The sequence below is a fragment of the Psammomys obesus genome, unplaced genomic scaffold (assembly GCF_907164565.1).
Source record: "Psammomys obesus unplaced genomic scaffold, mPsaObe1.curated_primary_1811, whole genome shotgun sequence".
NCBI lineage: Eukaryota > Metazoa > Chordata > Mammalia > Rodentia > Muridae > Psammomys > Psammomys obesus.
In genome coordinates, this window is record NW_026596085.1 from 11,458,722 (window position 1) to 11,466,381 (window position 7,660).

Genomic DNA, 7,660 nt, shown 5'->3' on the forward strand with positions numbered 1-7,660 from the left:
TTTTGTGGTTACTTCTGGAGACAGTCTCTGCCCTGGTTTCATAGTAGGGGCCACTGTGTCTGCCAGTCCGTGCTGAACATTCATGTGGAAGTGTGACAGTGCTAGTCATACAGATGACATTTGCACATCATGCATCCGATATGCAGGCACATACCACACAAGCTCATGTGTTTACAGATATCACACATACATAGCCTGGATAGCACATTCTGCTAGGATAGTACACAGCTATAAAGCTGTGTGTGTGTGTGTGTGTGTGTGCATGCTCAGATGTATGCAGGTATATTACGGCTAGGGGACAGTCTTGAATTTTTTTAATTTTTGTTTTATGTGCACTGGTGTTTAGCCTGCATGTATGCCTGTGTGAGAGTGTCAGCTGTTGGAGTATAGACAATTGTGAGCTGCCATCTGGGTGCTGGGAATTGAACTGGGGTCCTCTGGAAGAACAGTAAGTGCTCTAAACTACTGAGCCATTGCTCCAGTCCTGGTCTTGGGTTTTGTTCCTCAGGCACCATCTACTATTTTTCTGTTTTCCTGCAAGTGAGCCCCAGGGACCTGCCTTCCAAGTGCTGGAGTTACAAGCATGTACTACACGCATGCTTGGGTCCCACCCTACCACCAAGTAAGTTCTATGGGTTGAATTCAGGTTACCATGCTTGCAAGGCAAGCTGTCTTCCAGCTGTTTCTAGTCTTCGAGAGCAGGTGGTTTGAAGCATAGCCTTTGGCCTGTCTTGCTTACTAGTGCACACAGTCATGATAGACACCACAGATGTTTCCTGATGCAGTCCTCCATGGTGGCGGAAGGGCAGGCTTCAGACTCCAGGTCACCTCCCTGACCCCCAGCCAGCATTCTGAACACCCCCCCCCCAGCCATTTATTTCCCTGTTACCTGTGTGTGTGTGTGTGTATGTCTATGTGTATTGTCTTTTGTCTCTGTGTACATGTGGATTACTATGGTTTACTACTTAACTTCCACGGTCTGTAGGTCATCCTTAATGCTGATGGGTGAGATGTGCCCAGTGGGAGCCCTGTCACATGGTGCTTGCCTATGACATGGCCCCTTTGAGCATTTCCAGGTGTATGGTACTCTCAGGTGTGTGTCCTCCTGGGCCTGTGGGATTAGCCATGCCTCAAGTGTACTAGCTCCTTTTGGTGGAGCATGGCTTTAAGCCAGGATCTGAGGCTGGGTATCTTTGTTGTCCTTGGGGTGTCCTCTCTTAGACCCTTCCTGTTGACAGATTAGGAAATACAGGCATGGCTACATGTGCACAAACGTAAACACATGACATGTATGGACAGTCATGGGGCCATAGCGTAATTGTGTTGTGGGACCTGGGACCGAACCCAAGGCCTCATGCATGCTAACCTGGCCTGTACCATTGAGCACCAGTACTCATTACAGTTCTTCCCACGCCATGGGGTTCTTGTCAATCTTCATGCCACAACTGTGCAACTCCCTGCGACAATGAAGATCCTGGCTCCTGGCAGTGTCCAAACATTTGGTACTTTGTTCAATGACAAAACATACATTACAAAGTTCTGGAATTGTGTGCTGCACAGAACAAACTTGCCAGACGGAGGTCAGATCTGTTTGCAGTTCACTCTCCTGCCCATGACTGGGTGTGCAAACACTGTTGCTAAATTTCTTGGGCTGGCCTTTGCCCTTCCTCAGTGTGGTTGTTTTCCACTTGAAATGCAGGTAATGTGTGTCTGTGTGTGCATGTAAGCCTTTGCACTTGCTTTCAGTGCTTACCACCCATCATTTTGAGTTTGTAGGACATGACTGTACTTGTAAGGATCAAGTCACTCCTAGAAGTAAGCACAGGGAGGTTTCTTTTTGCTTTCTTTTATCTTTTTGTTGTTGTTATTGGTGGTGTACTTTTAAAAAACTTCTTTATTTTTGGAACTCCACCTGTTAGGCTTGACATGGCTTATGTAGCTTGTCTCCTGGGTACTTGGTACTCCTACACTGGGAAGGAGAGAGAAAGGGTTAGTGGGAGAGGGAGGCCAGTTTTCTTAGCTGCTTCACTGCTGGTTAGGGTCATCGGGTTCCTTTGAGCCAGTCCAATCCTCATTTCAGGAAATCTCCAACTTCTTGTCTCACAACAGCAACCAGGAGCAGCAAGGGAGAAGCAGGAGCAGCCTTATTCCTTGAGCTCCACACTCTCTGGGCTCTGGCATTTATTCTGTCTCCAGGGTCCTCAGATTTAAACTATCTGCAGCTGGCAAAAAGCTCCTCCCAGAGCTGGCATGAGGCAAATAGTCTGATGCTGTGGACCATCTGAATCAGTCCCACAACCCACATGTGAAACCAAAACAAAACCATGTTTGTATCCACAACAGTTTTTGTTTTTTGTTTTGTTTTGTTTTGATGTTTGTTATTTGAGACAGGGTTTCTCTGTGTAGCCCTGGCTGTCCTGGACTCCCTTTGTAAACCAGGCTGGCCTTAAACCCACAGTGATCTGCCTGCCTCTGACTCCCAGAGTTCTGGGATTAAAGGCATACACCACCATACACCACCATGCTTAGCTTCAGGGAGATTTCTTCCTGCACCTCAGTTTACTGCTCTAGAGGAGGTAGGACCTGGGAGAATAAAGGTGATAAATGAGGTGGACTAAAGTCTCATGCAAAAGCCAACTTTATTCAGAGCATCAGACAGTTTATACCCTGAGGGTTAAGAGTCAATAAAGTGTACGCTCACAAGGACCAGTCACACGTGGTACAAACATGTTTTCCATTGAGGCATATGAACAAATAACAATATCCAGCTGCAATGAATAATCTAAAGTAAACTCACTCCTATCTGCTACACCTGTGAGGGGCATGAAAGCACATTCCAAGAACAAATCCGTGGTTTGTTTTTTTTTTAAGATTTAGTTATTCATTATTAGGTATACAGAGTTCTGCCTGCACGTATACGTGCATGACAGAATAGGAAACCAGATCTCATTATAGATGGTTGTGAGCCACCCCGTGGTGGCTGGGAATTGAACTCAGGACCTGTGGAAGAGCAGTCAGTGCTCTTAACCTCTGAGCCAACCCTCCAACACCCAAATCCGTGTTTTTAAAGAGACTGGGTTCACAAGGCTCTGTCTTGTTTACTTGGAATTTTCTCACAAGCGTCAGAACTTCCTTCCCCTGGCTCCATCTTGGACTTTGTTCTCATACACCTCCTCCCCTCTTTTTGGTCATTAGTGTCATTTCTTTCTATCTTTGTAAAGACAGGCAGAGAGGCACATCTTATTTGTCTTTCTGTGGATGGGTTTTGCCATGTACCAGTATCTCTGGAAATTCTGCTTCCCATGGATGGAACTCCACCTGGTAGGCTTGACATGGCTTATGTAGCTTGTCTCCTGGGTACTTGGTGTATTTCTGGCCTTTTGCAATTCAATGCCTCAAAGGATAATCTTGTGGGACATACTGTTTGAGGTATGTCTGCAGGCTGAGGTAGACATACCTGGGCCGAGAGAGATCATGTGCTATGCATGTCCCACCACCACTCACTGGACAGGGACAGCCTTCGGTGTGGCTGTCATATTGGTACTTCCACCTGCAAAGCAGATTGTGAGTTTCTGGAAGATTCTGTGAATTGTCTGTTTGTACCTTTTGTCCATTTCTCTAATGGCTTTTAGGTTATTTTCTTCCACTTTATAAAATGATGTAATGATTAGAAGTACTTGTATTTTATTTCTCATGGTTAATGACCTATTCACCCTGTCTAGTACCTTGTGAAGGGGCTGTCTTCTTCCTGGGTGTTTCTGCTTGCCAGTGTCAGGGTGTCACACCATCAGCCTTCTCCTGTATGCAGAGGGAGCCATGCTTCCTCCATACCCAGAATGCAGCTGTGCTTCCTGGGTACTCAGCTCTTCCTATGCAGTATTTTCCTGTCAGTTTTTGTCCATCTGGAAATAACATTTCTCTATGCCAAGTATGATCCATGAAAAACTCACGTTTGTGCTGGGATTACTCTCAAATACACTTTGCTTAGGAAGTAGGCACACCTGATGCTGTTGAAGTTTCCCAGGGAAGACAGGGCAGTTCCTGTCCTGTGCCATGTCCTATAAGTGTATCAGGACGTTTTATCTTTTTTTTCCTATGACAGTTCGAATTTGTGTTATTAAACTTATTCCTAATGGAGTTGTTTTGTGGCTATTATAAAGTTTTCTCATTCACCATGCCCTCCTACTGGGTTATTTCTATGTATGAGCACTACTGGTTCTTACTGCCAACTTTGGCTGCATCTTAAGTCTGTGTGACACCACATACACTCTGTGGAGCTGTTCTTCATAGTTTGCCCTTGACCTCCCTGAACTTAAAAGGACATTACAGTGCCCTTTCTAGAATGGGACATAAACAGTATATGATGTGTCACCTTTTGTGCTGCAGCTCTTTCTTTCATGTAATGTGTTCTAATTTGCCTTCTATTGCTGTGATAAAGATCATTACCAAAAGCAACTCAGGGAGGACAGGGTTTGTTTCATCTTACACTAAGATCACTCCAAGAGAAGTCAGGGCAAGGCAGAAACCTGGAGGCAGGAACTGAAGCAGAGGCCATGGACGGAGCACTGCTTACTGACCTGCTCTCTGACCTGCTCCCCGTGGCTTTCTTACACCACCCAGGACTACCTGCCCAAGGGTGGCACTGTCCCCAGTGATGTGGGTCCTCCAACATCAATCATTAATCAAGAAAATGCCCTACAGACTTTGCCTACAGGCAATCTGATTGAGGCTTTTTCTCAACTGCGGTTCCCCTTCCAAGATAACTCAAGCTTGTGTCAGGCTGAAAAGCCAACCAGGCCAGTGATGTTTCTGAGATACCTCAGATGTAATCTGACCACACATCAGTATTTTGCTTCTCTTGCCTCTGAGATAGCTTCACCCTGGATACCGCAGTTGACCTGTCCACTGACCAGCTGATGTGAGTTGCTGTCAGTTCTGGCTATTAAAAATGTTTCCATGAACGTGTGCATGTGTGTTCTCACATAGATGTGTTTCCATCTCTGCTAGGTAGATGCCTCATAGAATTGCTGAGCCAGGATATATGTGTCTTTGAGTGGTATGCCATTTCTTCAGATATAATCGCACCAATTTATGAACACAAATTATGAATATGCAGTGCATGATGATTCATTCAGAGTGGTATTTCTCTTAAACATTTAGTATTCCCACCAGTGGTGCAGAATATGTAGCTCATTTTTGCATTTTGGCTTAAAGTGCTGGTGTGTTGGAACATAGTCCAGGAATGTAAGCCTTGTGAGGAGAATTCTGAGTCCTTGTGAGAACATTCCAAGAAAACAAGACGAGATCTTGTGACCTCAAAATACAGAATTGTTCTGGGAAAATGTTTTTGTGCTCCTCCCAGGTGTGGTGGAAGGAGCGAGTTCACTTCAGATTACTCATTATTGCTTGCTGTTGTTATTCAATTAAATGTTTAATCTGTCCTTTATATACCTCTATGAAAAAACGTTTTTGCCACATATTGCTCATCCTTGTGATTGTATACAGCCTGAACTCATGAGGACTTTACCTGTGTGACCTTTCTTAACCCTCAGAGTATCTATCACTTGTCTGGGGCTCTGAATAAAGTTGGCTGTAGCATGAGACTTTATGCCTCATGTATGGGCTCCATCCTCCCAGGTCCCTCCACCTCCAGATCAGTGACAGTGGTGGGGTCTTAGTTTTAGGCCCTGACTGCGGTGCAGTGGGGTGCCACTGGCTCTGCATGACAATTACCTGATGACTGACAATGGTGACTATTTTGTATGTACACTGGACATTCAAGTATATTTTTATGAAATATCTGTTCCAAATACTTTGTAAAATGAGTTTGGAAGAGTTCTTTCCCTTTCTGCTTCCACTTCCTTAGTATATAATTTTCTACACATTCCCTTTGTGAGTCTTTGCCAGTAAAGTGAATTTTTCTTTTCTTTTTTTCTTATTTTTGGTTTTTCAAGTCAGAGTTTCTCTGTGTAGCCCTGACTGTCCTGAACTCTTGTGTGCACCCAGACACATAATATGTAGACCAGGTTGGTCTTGAACTCACAGAGATATCCACCTGCCTCCACTTCCCAGAATGCTGGAATTACAGGCATGCATCACCACACCCAGTGTGAAATTTCTTATAGGCAATCAATATTTGGATCCTGTTTTTTTTAATCCCATCAGTTAATCTTGGGCTTGCATGTATCCCAGGCTGGCCTCACACTATGTAGCTGTAGGATGATGTGAATTTCTGCCTCTGCTTTCTATATACCTAGATTACATACATGCATCACACCAGGTTTCTGCAGTGTTTGAACCCAAAGCATTGTATGTGCTAGGCAATTACCAACTGAGTGATATTCTCCAGCCCTAATCTATACTTTTAAATTGAAGATCTAAGTCCATTTATATTTATTGAGGTGTTTGGTGGTTTCTGGGATTTTTGTTGACTCTTTTTGTTTGAATTCTGACGTTCTTTTCTTTCTCCTTTATACATGTAGTGTTCTTCTGCTTACTGAAGTGGGCTTGATTCTTTTCTACTTCTCACTTATTTCTCTCATGAAATTTATTTTATCCTAAGCTCTACTGTTTGTGACCATCTTTCTTCTTCCACTGTGTATAGGACTCCTTTAACCATCTTCTGCAATCTTGGCTTAGTAGCCATAAAAATTTTGTAACTCATATTTATCTTGAAAGTTTTTCATTTCTCCATTGATTTCAAAGATACAAGATATTGTTAGATACAGTAAGTCTTGCTTGCAAGTTATTTTTCCTCAAGAATTGAAATAAATCAACCCATATATTCTTGGCTTTTAGGATTTCTGTGGAGGTCTGATATTCTAATGACTTTGCCTTTGAGTTTTCCTCTTGCAACTTTTGCTGTTCTTTGCTGTAGTCTCAGAATTTAACTGTAAGCCAGGCAGTGGTGGCATATGCCTTTCATTCCAGTCAGAGGAAGGCAGATCTCTGAGTTCTACAGGTCTGCAAAGTGAGTTCTGCAAAGTTTTTGGTTTCTGCAAAGAAACCAAGGTTACACAGGGAAACCCTGTCTCTAAAAAAAAAAAAAAAAAAAAAAAAGAGACACAGAATTTTAAACATAATGTTTCATTGAGAGGTGTTGGTTTTTTTTTGTTTTTTGTTTTTTTTTTTGTCTAGTTGGGGTTCTAAATCCACTTGAACATCCCTAGATTTGGTGAAACTCCTGGTATAATATTCTTTTATTTAGACTTTTTTTCTGGCATTTCATTGAATAGGTTTCCCATGCCTATTGTTTTTATCTTTGTTCCTTCTTCTACCAATTCTTAGGTTTAATCTCTTGACCCATCCCCAAATTCTTTAAAGTTGTGGTGATGTTCACGTATGTCTAAATGCAGAGTCTCCTCAGGTTTTAATCCTTGATATTTTCTTCTTATTCTAGTTTATTAGTGATTTCCACTTTAAAAAATTATTTCCTGAATTCAACTTCAATATCTCTGCTTACTTCTCCAAACTGTCTCATTGCCAAAGTTCTCATTAATGCTGCTGACTTTTTTGTCCAGTTCTGAATTGGCTTAATTTGTCACCTTTGAGATAACTGTCATTTCAAATACTGTTTTTGGATCATTTGTTTTGCACTTATCTCTCCACATCTTTGGTCTTAGTTATTGAAGAGTTCTAAGCATTTGGAGGAGTCATAGTG